The sequence below is a fragment of the Pongo abelii genome, chromosome 10, assembly GCF_028885655.2.
Source record: "Pongo abelii isolate AG06213 chromosome 10, NHGRI_mPonAbe1-v2.0_pri, whole genome shotgun sequence".
In the NCBI taxonomy this organism is placed as follows: domain Eukaryota; kingdom Metazoa; phylum Chordata; class Mammalia; order Primates; family Hominidae; genus Pongo; species Pongo abelii.
The window spans coordinates 96,084,396-96,097,254 of record NC_071995.2 but is presented as its reverse complement, the minus strand read 5'-3'; the positions used below and the strand labels follow the sequence as shown (position 1 = coordinate 96,097,254).

General features: G+C 38.3%; 1 long non-coding RNA gene across 9 annotated transcripts in view; it reads right to left on the bottom strand.

The window, feature by feature from the left end:
- Positions 1–321: 321 nt before the first annotated feature.
- Positions 322–12,859, bottom strand: part of LOC112135801 (uncharacterized) — a 106,329-nt gene continuing 93,791 nt past the window's right edge. For 2 of the 9 annotated variants that reach the window (XR_010135817.1, XR_010135818.1), the window contains exons 9-10: positions 4,640–4,801; positions 2,881–4,541 (exon numbers count right to left, since the gene is read on the bottom strand). This is a non-coding gene — a long non-coding RNA (uncharacterized LOC112135801). Of the gene's footprint in view, positions 1,190–2,880; positions 4,542–4,639; positions 4,802–5,139; positions 5,208–12,859 lie in introns of those variants that run through there. The other 7 variants (XR_008512074.2, XR_010135816.1, XR_010135819.1 and 4 more) reach the window with 5 other exon arrangements.

Below are 12,859 nucleotides of genomic sequence, written 5' to 3'. Positions count from 1 at the left end.
TTTTAAAAAAGTTTCTGTTACTTGCAAAGTCCTTTCCTTTATTGACAATTATTCCTAGGCTTTAGTGATAAAGTCAAATTCTAACTTTTATATATTTAAAACATAAATGAGCATCACAGTTACAACTAAATTGATAAATGTCCCCAAACACATTGATATGCAAACAAAATGTGGGAGTGGAGACTAGAGAGGGGATATAGTTCTTTTGGTACTAACAGTGGGTGGTATTTAAGAAAAAAGCATCATTTGTCTTACTGGAGCAGCCTAGACACAGGCTAAAATCCCATTGTGTAAAGGAAATAGAGACACAAAAGATAACGAAAATAATTTTTATTATAATTTTCATTGAAAAAATACAGAAAATCAATAAAAATGAGCAGAGGTAAATAGTCAATATTAAAACACTTCAAGCAAAAATAAATATACAGAAAACAGTAAAAGTGAATGTAAGTCCATAGTCAACATTAAACAGTTCAATAAAATAATTAAACTATTGATCCAACCTAGGCATTTAGGCCACATATGGAAAGGAGGTGCAACTAGACATTCTTGAAGCAGTCTTTTCTTTCTCAAAGGTGCTGCTTAGATCCAAGGTGCTGTTTTAGACTAACATCTGAAGGAAGGAGAGGGCAGAGGAGGGAGAGAAAAGGGAACAGGAGAGAAAATAGAAAGAGAGGAAGGAAGAAAAACTAATATTTCATGAGCTTTTAAAAAATACGATGTTAAATACTTTGTTAGGCACTGTATGCATTACTTCATTTAATCCTCACAACAGCCCTACAAGGTAGGTATTACTTCTCTTCATTTTAAAGATAAGGAAAGAGGCTCATAGAGTTTATATCATTTGCCCCAGGTCACATAGTTGAAGTGGCAGAGAGATTAGAATGCAACTCCACTCTGAAGTCCTCCTGCTTTCCTCCAACATCAGGTGTTCCCCATTGTACCACATCCTTAGATGGAAAACAACTCTTGGTGGATTTATGGCTCTCAGGAGGAGTTGATCTAGCCCATCCAATGTATACCTTTTTTGGAGCTTGGGAGTAGAGAAATCTGGACCACATTTCCAAGAGGGCAAGTCTGATTTGTCTATTTCTTCTTTGTTTCAGAAGAAAGACCTCAACAGGTGGTGAAAGAAGGCATAGAAGGATTGAATGCTGCCTACCCGACTGGTGGGCTATTAATACTTCCCCTAGAGCATGTTCATTAATAGAAAACGGAGAAAAATGTATGATAAACAAAAATGTGCGAACCCAAATGTGCATGTTAATCAATGATTACGAATATGAATCCACCTAGATTCCTCAGCTGTCAAATCTAAGGATAAAGAAACTCAAAGGAACACCAGGCAGGCAGCAGAGCTATACGCTAAATCTTGTCTCCATCACATTCACAGCTCCACAGGCTAACGTTCTCTATACTGATGGCCCCTTCTTAGTTGATGATTTTTCACAATGTATTTCATGGCTTCCATCCCTACATGAGACTTTATTACTATCACATAGGAATAAAAAGCCATAAAGCACTAGAGTGAATTTATCTTGGTCGGATGCAAAACTTATTTTCTTCACATGACTTCACAACCATTTCAAAGCTAACCAATCATTTCATGCTACATTAAAGAATATTTTAAACTACACATAAGTGACAGGAAGCACACTTGAATTGTGACATCACGAATTAACAAGATTTTATCCTTCCACGACATTCTTAGCTACAAGGACCAGGAAACAAGACCAAGAGACACTCAGCAACATTCAGCCATTGAATTCACCAAAAACAAAGGACACTGGGGAGAACTCCTGGAGAAAAGCTCATCACTTTGACATTGAACTTCGAAACACATACAGAAAGACAGAAGACAGACGAATCACTGATGCAAACTGAAACCAGAGGAATTATTTCAAGCCTCTTGCTCCAACTTTTCCCCAGAAAGCTTTCTTACATACCCATGCTGGCTTTTAGACTTTTCATTTTGGGTCAGGTGGGGAGTGCGGATCTTAGTATCTGTTTGACTACGTAAGCGTTAAGCTTTCTCTACACCTAAATAACAAAAAGGAAATAAAAAAGTATAGCATACTAAGTTCTAACTGCTCACCTACAGCCTTTTATAGAGATGCATCCCCCACCCCATCTACAAAAGCGAGAACGATGCCAGAAACAATACTATGCACTGAAATCTCTCAGTGATCTAAATAACTCAGGTCCAAAGACCAAGAACATTCTTCATGCTGCATTAAAGTGACATTGCTCTTGGTATTATTAAAACACTTATAAGTGGCCATGCTGAAACCCAATTCTGTACCACTGAAAACTCAATACCATAAATCCCAATGGTTTTATCTGGACTTTCAAAAATAAACTTGAGGTGCCTATCTACCAACTCCCGAAACAGCATTCCAGACTATGAAGCACTGCCCTCTGCTTTATTTTTTAAAAATGCATTATTCAAATTCAAATAAAAGAAACAAGAACTTGAGTTCCTCCTTAGAAGTAAAGGTTAGGCAAGCTATTTCCATCTAGAGGTGACTACCATGACATTTTGGTTTATGTGAATCACAGGGAAGAGACTGGAAATAGTTAAATGAAAGGAAGTGCATACATAAATTCAATTATCATGCAGAAAACATGCAAATGATTTAAGCACTGCATCTGAAACTCTAGTTTATATTCATTAATCTCAGGTTGCACTTTTGAAGGAGAAAGACATGCTAATTGGGTCCAGATTAATGCACTCCCAAATCTCTCCAATTTGTTTTTAGGTGAGGGTTAAATGATATGTTTTAAAATAAACACAGCTGCTCATCTGCCTCCACCTTCTACCTCCCAGACTCCACCTCTACCTCCTCCCCCAGCTGGCTCAGCTCTCCCCACCCACTACCCTCCCAACCCCCACCGCTCCTCTACCACATCTCTCCTTCCATTAGGGAAGGGGTTCAAGAGCCCTACCATTTTCCCCTTGAAAATACACTAGAAGAATAACACTGTTTCTTAGCCAGCTCAACACTTTCCCTTTCTCCACCAGCCACCAAACTCCAGAAACAGAGTCAATCACATATCAAATCTGCTGATGCTTAAATGGTAGCATCAAGAATGTGGATACATGGGAAGGCAGCCTTGCATTTGCTCAGGTAGTGGGTTCTTTCTACAGGTTTGGACCTGCATCCTTTGGATCCGTACTGAAGGGCAGTTTTGAAGTGTCGAGGCACATGCTTGCTGAAAGCCAACACTGCTGAAGGTTGGCATGGCAATCCTGTGACTGTTATGTGGGAAACTAGAGACTCAGGAGAGAACTTGGGGGTTTTGTGGCTGTTCTTCCTCTGTAACTCACTCAGCCAGCAAAAACTGGCACCGAGTGGAGGGCACTCAAGATGCATTTCAAAAGGATCCCTTGCTTCCTTTCTCCCTTCTCCCTGGCAAAATTGTCTTTAAAAAAAGAAGAATGTTATTATTGATTAACAGATTGATTGGTTTAATGTATTGAAACATTAGTTTGGGATGCACATTTCAGGGAGAATCTTATCTTGTGAGGAGTGAAGCTTTTGAAATAGTAAAATACTCATTTCGTGGACCTGATCTTTAGAAAAATAAAACAAAGGAGGAGGAACTGTGGGCTACTGGGAGTAGACCTGGGCACGGAGCTGGGATGGAAGAAATCCTCTCTGAATGAGCAGCTACCAAGGAGTTAAACCAGGCACACACACAAAAAAAGCCTTCAAACTAATTTCACACTGAAAGTGATGTTTAATTTGAATCATGCTCGTCCCAAAGGGAAAAGGTTAGTCTTGTCACTTGACTCATTTCCCCTCCCCTTCCTCCTTTCATGTGAATTGAAAATTCAGATTCACCATTAATCATGATGTGACACGTTCTTTTTTTCCTGTTCCAAAAATCAAATGAAAGCCTGGGACCACATCTGAGAACCCAATGGTTGGCTAATTCTCCCAACCTGCGTTAACAACAGAGAGAAGACAGAACAAGGGCACATACAGACACAGAGACATAAATTACTGGACATGCACTCACAGCAATACACACAAATACATACAGCTAGTAGCAGTCATTAGGTCGGAGGAGAGCCTTTCCACCTAAATTGATTTTTGCATATTTACAAACGTAAAATCAGTCATAGTAAATAACAACTTGGGCAAGACTGATATTGAATCTGTCAACATCCTGACAAATGCTCTGAGCACTCTTTAGTTAGGAAATACACGTATGATAGTCATTGCTCCTAAAAGAGAAAATGATTATATGCTAACCGAACCCTAAGTACAAGCTAAAGATATTCACCTCATGAAGCCATTCCTCAACTAGCCCCTTGGCACTTGCTGGAATTATTCACAGCACGAGCTCTACTTTCTCATTTTCTGCTGACTCCATGTGGGTAATTTCTTTCTCATGATTAAAAGTGAGCTTGGCAGATCCTTCAAAGCGTGGCTTTAGGTATGTTGGGGCTCCGAGTGCACTCTTTGTCTAAGGCAGGTCTCCAGTAATTCATTACTGGACCACTGGATGAGCAGGTCAGGGGAATATTCCTGCACCTAAAATGATTTTTTAAAAGGAAAACTTTATAGATATCTGTATATAAACATATTTGTATACTGAAACATGCCACTGACAGATGAAATGAACTGTTTACCTTGGAAAGAATAGGTAGGCTTTTCTCTTCCAAGTAATCACTCCAGCCTTTCTGAATGTCATCCCAAAGCGATTTTGCCTCCGTCGACTTATCCAGCAACTGAGGTTGTGAGATAACCCTGGTAGCACTGGCCTCCTTCCCGGCCCCTTCATTATTAGCCTCCTGGTGGGTGAGATAGAATACAGTGAATGTAATAACCCTACTTCACACAACAGGCTTGCTCTCTCTTTTAAATTGAAAATCCCCTTATTACAAAACAAGGGGTGTTCTTTTTCTTCTACCTTTAAGTAGGACTGCCACATTCATTGCTTTTTACAAAAACGCAGCTGTTTTTAAGCTACAGATAAATAGAATCTGCTAGGCGGTAATTCGACTCAGTCTGAATGCATTATTTTCTAAGACACTTTAGCGAGGGGCTTTTTATTATAAACTGGAATGAACAAGGAAAGTCCTTTTCTCTTCTAATTATGAATGTGTTTTGTTCCCTACTATTAACCTACAATGTCAGATTGATCTTCTTCTTCTTCTTCTTTTTCTGCAGTCAGTTCAATAAATCAACTTTTTTTTTCTGGAAAATTAGAGGGATAATGATTAAGTCTTCATGAACTTCAATGACAAAAATGAAAATAGCACATGGGAAAAGCAAATGCTGAAACCATAAATAAAGACAACGAAGTGGCCCTCTGATGTCCGAGGTAACAAATCCTGTTTTGACACCAAAAGTTAAGATAAAAAGGATTTACTTAATTTTAATGAATTTAACTTGAATAAAATTAAGGCTTTCCAGGCATCTTATTATATTTGTTCACCTAGAAAGGACGAAGGTATTTTTAAAATAACATTTCTGTATAGAGTGCCCAAACCACTCGTGTTTGTTGTTTACTTGTTCATTATGGGTAATAGTTTGCAATGTAATCAGTCATCCCCACACTGCTAGAAGCAACGAAATGAAGAATTAAAACAGAAGAGGAAACACTGTGATAAAGCATATTCAATTTGAGCTACTGCAGACATTTCTGTAACTTCAAAGATAAACACTGAGAAAAATCCTGAGTTCCTAATAATATCAAAAAGCAGTCTAGAAACTAGAGGTTGGTTTAATTTTGATCCCAGTGTTGATATTCCTGACTATAATATTACAATAGACCATGGCGTTTATGATCTAGGTCTATATATGGATATATTGCCTTGCCAAGGGGAGGGGTGGGGGGAATCCCACAGGATATCAGTGGGGTTCCAATTAAGGAAAAATAAATACTGCTGCAGCCCTGACAGTAAGTGGAGATTACCAGTACATCACAGAAGCACAGGCAGGTGCCCCACTACTAAATTTACAGATTTAAAGCCAATGCTGTCATTTCCCTTCCTTCGGCAATAATAGAAAGCAAAGTATTGAAGATGAACTCTGTGTGGCAGATAGTTTCAGAACAATTTACTCTGTTTATACAATTTTGAGTTTATTTCCAATAACGTTGACAGTGGAAATCAAAAGGGCCTTATGCAAAACACAAAGTCATTCATGAACCCTAAACTGAGATCACATGCATATTCGAAAGACCCCAGACCCAATGTATATCAGAGAGAGAGCGAGAGAGAGAGAGAGAGAGAGAGAAACCTTGAAATCATATTTGCATCTAAAACCATGCTGCCTTTCTTGTGTCGTTCTGTGTGAATTTTTTTAAAGGGGATATTTATCACAAGTGAGATGCAGACCAAATTTTCAGAACACTCCCTCTAGGAAGAGTATATTTGCAGTGACTGTTGGTGAGAGAGCTTTTGAGATTCTACTACTCTGCTTGGATTTGAATCCATTTTCTATCCTTCTGTTACGCCTGGGAACAAATGAGGCCCCGTCAGGTTGCTGGCCTCGGTATCCGGAGTCTAAGTGATGCTGTGGCAACACAAAAAGCCCAGTTTACCCAGAATAAATAACCAAGCCCCTTCCCTGAGACACAAATTGAAGTATATTAGGCATCACTATAAGAGTGAAATTGAATCCCAGGGCATCGATATCTCCATTGAGCTAACGTCACAAAAACAAGCCTGCTCTAGCAATCAGGAATTTATGTTTGTAATATTGATGTGTGAGGGAAATAGAAGAAAAAAAAACTCAGCTCTATATTTGAAAAAAATTTAATTTCCTAGATATCCTGATACAGTAACACATTCTTTTTATAGAAACAGGTTTTACTGAGTTACTCACAAAAATATCTTTGGACATCTGCTATCCTCAATTCATTCTTTCTCCCTTTTAACCCTGAATAATCATTAACACAGACAAAAGATAGAAGGCAGATTTGAATGTGAGCTTATGAGGGACAGCATATAATCACCATACTCTGCCACCTGTGTTTGTCTTTTAAGTTAATGAAAAGTATGTGATAATAAATAAGCCATCAGCCAGAACTCTTAGCCCTTATCAAACTTTCAAAATAATTAAATAAGTAGCTCTACTAAGAGCAACTCCATGACGAAGGAGAGAAAAATGGCTGTCCTTGTTGACCAAGACCCAATGGGACAGTGCTTTAACAACCTGGCCACATTTCATTCTGTGTTTGAGAAAAGAAAAATAAAGAGAAGGAGAAGCTAAGTAAAAAGAAAGAGGAGGAGGTGATGAAGGAAGAGGATAGAAAGGAGAAGGAAAAGGTAGAGGAGGAAAAATAAAAACACCAACGATTGCAGCAAATAGATTGTTTCATTCCTTTCCAGGTAAAAATAATTTTTTTTCATACAATCTCCCTCTCTAAGCTTCACTTTTTCTCCCTATAAGTCGAAGACAGTTGTGCCTGTCTTATTGGGCTCCTGTAAAGATTAAGTGAGGTTGTATGAGTTATCTGTGATACACCCGGTAAGTAGTAGTTATCCAGTAAGAATCAGCCATTATTATTATTGGCACTGTTAATTAGGTGACCTATTCCCTTTGTGCCTCTCTACCTGAATCATTCCACAGCCATCTTCCAAACTCTAAGCACATCCAGCAAAGCAAAACAACCCCAGTACAAAGTGACCCCCAGCATCACTTCACTTTTTTCTTCTACCAGATTCAAATCACTTTATGCTTGTAATGGAAAGTCTAAACATGGACTTCGTTTTACCTCCAGGTTCTGAAACAAAGACAATATATCTCAGAAATGAGAAAGAGGAGGCACTAAGAGCAATCAGCTAAGCCATTCTGTGTTCTGAAAGGGTTTCATAGGTATAGCTAAGTCTCCAATTTATTAAGAGGTGGCATCCACAGGGAGAAAATAGACTCTATTTGTTTTCAGAGTTGTTGCCTTCCAATCCCGATTTTAAGTCAGTATGCACACCTCACACATGGCTGCATACATACGTGCAGACACACACACAGCTGAATTAACAACCTCTCAGGTGTACTGCAACTCCACTCAAGAAATAGACAGCTTTAATTACTGTACCTGAAAGTCTTCACTCTTCCTTAACTAGTGATAAAAACATTAAGTTGCATTGCAAATATCAGGTAAATCTGATTTGCAAAACTGCCAAAATACTCCGTATTTCCTAAACAAAATGCCATCTAACGACACCCAAGTCATAAAAGAACATCAGGACTGTGATTCTATTATCAAGACATATAAAATTTCAAATGATGAAATAGCAGCTTATTTTTAAACATAACTTGGTGGATTCTATTTTAACTTTGACCAAAAACGTTAAGCACCTTGTTTTAAGTGAAAAAGACAAGCCATATTATGAAGATGAACTTTGGCATGAATATACAGTTTCTTAGTGAAAAAAAAATACAGTATTGTAAATATTAAAATGTCTGCTCTTCACCTCCTTTTTCCCAAGTCTATTTTCTAAATAGGGTTGTCTGAAATAATCTCATTTTTATAAAGTCAAGTATCTTATGACGATCAAACTTGATAATTAGTGTACAAGAAAATGCAAACTCTTAAAAGGGTAACTTCAAAAAGACTTTTTCCTCCTGGTGGCTGTTTGCCCATGAAGATGCCTTCCAAGCCAGAAAGAGGCTCCAAGCTCAACTGACCACAGGAAATTCCAGCCAAGATTCTAATCTCCTCTGCAGAAGGCAGTACAGAGGCAGTGGATGGGAACAACACAGCAGAGAATGCTATTGAATTTGGTGTGTCCTACAAATGAGGAAACACTGATATCTCCCCAGAATCACAGTCAGCATGGAGATGCTCTAAATGTAAAAAGTAAGACAAGCTTTTTAATTTCTTGTCAAGGCTTCCTGACATCTAACACTTTCATGAGGTTAAGAAATGTGTCCCCAGCTTCTGTTTTCTGTTCTCCTTCAGGGAACACGGTGAAGAGGCTGCCCAGCTGCCTTTTAACACGTCACACTTGGCTGACTCCCTTCCTTTCTAGGGGAGTATGTCTGCTGCATTTGGACTCACAGAAGAAAAAGCAAAATTAATTTAACATAAAAGAAATTCACATATTTTTGCCTCTTTAATATTCGAGAGAATGCCCATGGTTTGGTTAAGTTGAAAAAGTTTTACAGAATGAAGATTACTGAGGCATAAATCACATAGGTAAAAGCTGAGATGTAAGATGGGATGAAATTTAAAAGCTAATTAAGTTCAACCAGGGCTTCTCAAAAGACAACATGTCCACTGATCTTCTTGTGCTAATATTTTGTTTTTCAAGGGAGCAGTAAGTGGAAAGTTGTCATGGTTGTAGATTCCACAGCGTGATCCTTTAGCAAGAACCTGAGAAGGGGGAAGAAAGATTAGATGCATGGGTTTCTGTGCCGAATGGATGCTGGGACCAAGATGCAAAGAATAGATAAGTTAGAGCTTCGGAGGAACTAAATTTGAAGCCAGCCGGTAAAATGGATTGAACCTTATTACCTCTAGTCACTGAGAAATTCCCGAGACAGTTGGATGCAATTTGAAAAGGTCAGAAAAATATTTCCTGCACAGCATTACTGCTTCATGGTTTAAGGGTGTACATTTGTGAGATGTCAACCCTAATCATTTTTATTGACTTTGCTTTCCAGAGACAGACAGACGGTCTGGGAGGCAAGACCAATAGATGAGAAAGGCAATCTTATAAATGAAAATCTCTCTTACTTTGTTCTCTCACTTGTGACTGTGAACAATTCCAAATCTTGCCCATTTGAAGGGAAATTGTACCAACTTCACGGAGGGCTGACAGAATGGAAATGAAATCTAGGAAACTGTGGCCATAATTCTAGTGAGATTACTTTCTTTTAACTGCTATTTATTTAGCCTCTACTATATGCTAAACACGCGAAACGTAGATGATGTTGGATTTTAATCCAAGTGTGAATATTTAAAATGAAACACCATTAAATACACCACAGCATGGATGTTAATTTACTGTTGGCATTTCCATTGAGGAAAGGCTTTGTGAAAGAAGGAAATCCACAGGAAAAGGTAAACATTAAATGAAAGATATCAATATACAGTCAAGATCTTATTTCAATAAAGGCTGTGTTGTCATTAGAGCTCTTCCAAATACAAAGAAAAAATATTTTTCTTTTTACTTGAAAGGAGCCTTGGATGCAATAAGAACCTTTTAGCAAATATGTTTACAGGTCTTTTGAGGGGGGACATGCAATTAAAGGTCAAAGCTGACTTTTTCGTACAGAATGGGATGACCCATTCCAATCCTGCAAAGGTTTAATTAACATCTGACTTTTCTTTCTGTGCAATGCCATATGCTGTAGAGACAAATACAAGCCTATTTACTCTTCTCTTGTTTAGCAGCAAGACCATAACTTTTTAATGGCCCTGAGACCCAGCTGCCTGCTTTCATATCACATGCCGGCCCCATGAAGATGTCCTGGAAGCTCACTGGAGCTTTTCAACTAGCAAGGTATTTTCTTATGGAAAGCCTTCATTCTGATCAGTTCCATTCCTCACAATATTTAATAATTTTAAATTGTATTCCATAATCACTACTACCAGCAATATAAGCAGCCAAAAACAAAACATCTCATAATATCAAGTACCCCAAAAAAGGGAAAGAGCAAGATCATTAGCTAGACACCTAGATTCTTGGCAACGAGGGTAGAAATATCTAGCTTTTAATTGACTTTTTATTTCTATCTCACCTGAATAATTGATATTGGTTAGATACAAGCAATAACATTTTGTGAATCTTCAAAATTTTCACCTTTTGTGTTATCTTAAGACTTTTTTTTTAAATTAAAAGTGTTTACTGAAACTTTGTGATGATATACAGGTCTCCAGTGAATCACACTGAAAACTTGAAATTGTCCACGTTTATTTTTGTAGGCCCTGTTTTATTGGCAGAAAAGTATCTGATGTATGCATCTTTTGATTTCTACTACTTAAGTTATCCATAGGGAAAAGTTTTGAACCCTCTGCATAATCATTACTATGATTAATAATGATAATAATAACAATCCTAGAAGTATTATTACTATTAAAAGTCATAATGATAATAGAAATAGTCAACATTGGCTGGGCGTGGTGGCTCATGCCTGTAATCCCAGCACTTTGGGAGGCTGAGGCAGATGGATCACCTGAGGTCGGGAGTTCAAGACCAGCCTGACCAACGTGGCAAAACCCCATCTGTACTCAAAATACAAAATTAGTTGGGCGTAGTGGCACATGCCTGTAATTCCAGCTACTCAGGAGGCTGAGGCAGGAGAATCGCTTGAACCCGGGAGGCGGAGGTTGCAGTGAACTAAGATCACGCCACTACACTCCAGCCTGGGTGACAGAGCAAGATTGCATCTCAGAAAAAAAAAAAAAAGAGAGAAAGAAAAGAAAAATCACAATTAGCTGAGCATTTACTATGTGTGTATACTATGCAAATATATCATCTCATTTAGTCGTTGCAGTCAACTTAAGTAAACTTGATTTTTTTTTTCAATTAAATATTACTCATGCCGGGAATGAGGCTTAGAGAGGCTTAGAAGAGATTGGACTTTGTCAGAAAACTAGTAGGTATTGATGCTGGGACTCAAACCCAGGCTTATTTGATTTGAGTCTACATTATTTCAAAGCTTCAAACTATTCATCATGCTCCAGGGGCATTACAGGACCAGGAGTGTCAACTGTTGAAGATCACACAGCATTTCTGAAGTTGAGTGAGTTAAGCCAAAGTTCACTGCTCATTTAGACTGAGGCATGACCACAACACACTTGCTAAAAGTCCACAACCTGCAACAACCTTCTAGAGCTATGAGCTAAGAGCTGTTGATAGATATCTTTCCTGCCCTCATGGAACTTAGTTCAAGAAGAGACTAGCATACTCCTAGCAGGCTGCTTAATCAGGTTGCATAGCTCAACAGCACCACACAAATTCTGGAGCCTAACTACACATAAATTTCTTTTCTATTTGAATTATCTTTGAATTATGTTCTGAGATGAGCAAGAAAAGGCCATTTCTTCTCAGCTAGGGCTGCAATTAAGCCAAATGTGCTAGTTCAATGAATTATTCTCCAAACACAACTTTAAAAGGTAAAATGTATAGCTATTTTGTTATTATCACAGGCAAATAATTAGAATAAAAATAAAAAAATGATGGGTCACAGGGTTTAGCACATAAACCATTATAGGTCTTTTATTTTAACAAAATTTACCAAATACAGTCACGTTTCAACTGGTAAAATAACATTTTACCAATCATTTATTCTAACAAATTCACAAAATGTATCCCCAGTGTAGTTCTTATTTACAGAGAGATTATGACCATAAGTGTTGAAATGCTGGTAGGCTGGCCTAGCACATGTTGTCCAGGTACCTGTCTTCACCTGCCTTTTGTAGGCTCACTCTTACCCCCTTCTGTCTGGAGGAGAGCCTAGTTTGCTTGTCAGGACTCCTTTCAGAAGGAGACCTTTCTTCCAACTCTGAGAGCAAACTCTCCTACTAACAAAGCTGTCTTGTAGCTCAAGAGGCACTAAAATGAGCCAAGAGGAGAAATACCAGTAGCTGGGTTGCATTTCTTACAGAATGAAGTCACTGCTGAGGTCTAAAAGTGAAAGCATTTAACAGCAACAACAACAACAACATAGAAAGGGATTTAGGTGCAGCTACTGAAAGGTAGAGGAATGAGTAAAGAGGAGGCTGGTACACAAAACGAACTTAAACCTGGAGTACAAATTCCTCAGTGTTGCTGACTCCTTGCTTAAGAACAGAGCAGGGCAGAGAATGATACAGTAGAGGGTGAAATGATGCCCTTTATTTGTACCCCTGAAGGGCTTTGGAATGAAAGGAGTCCAATTCTCAATCAAGG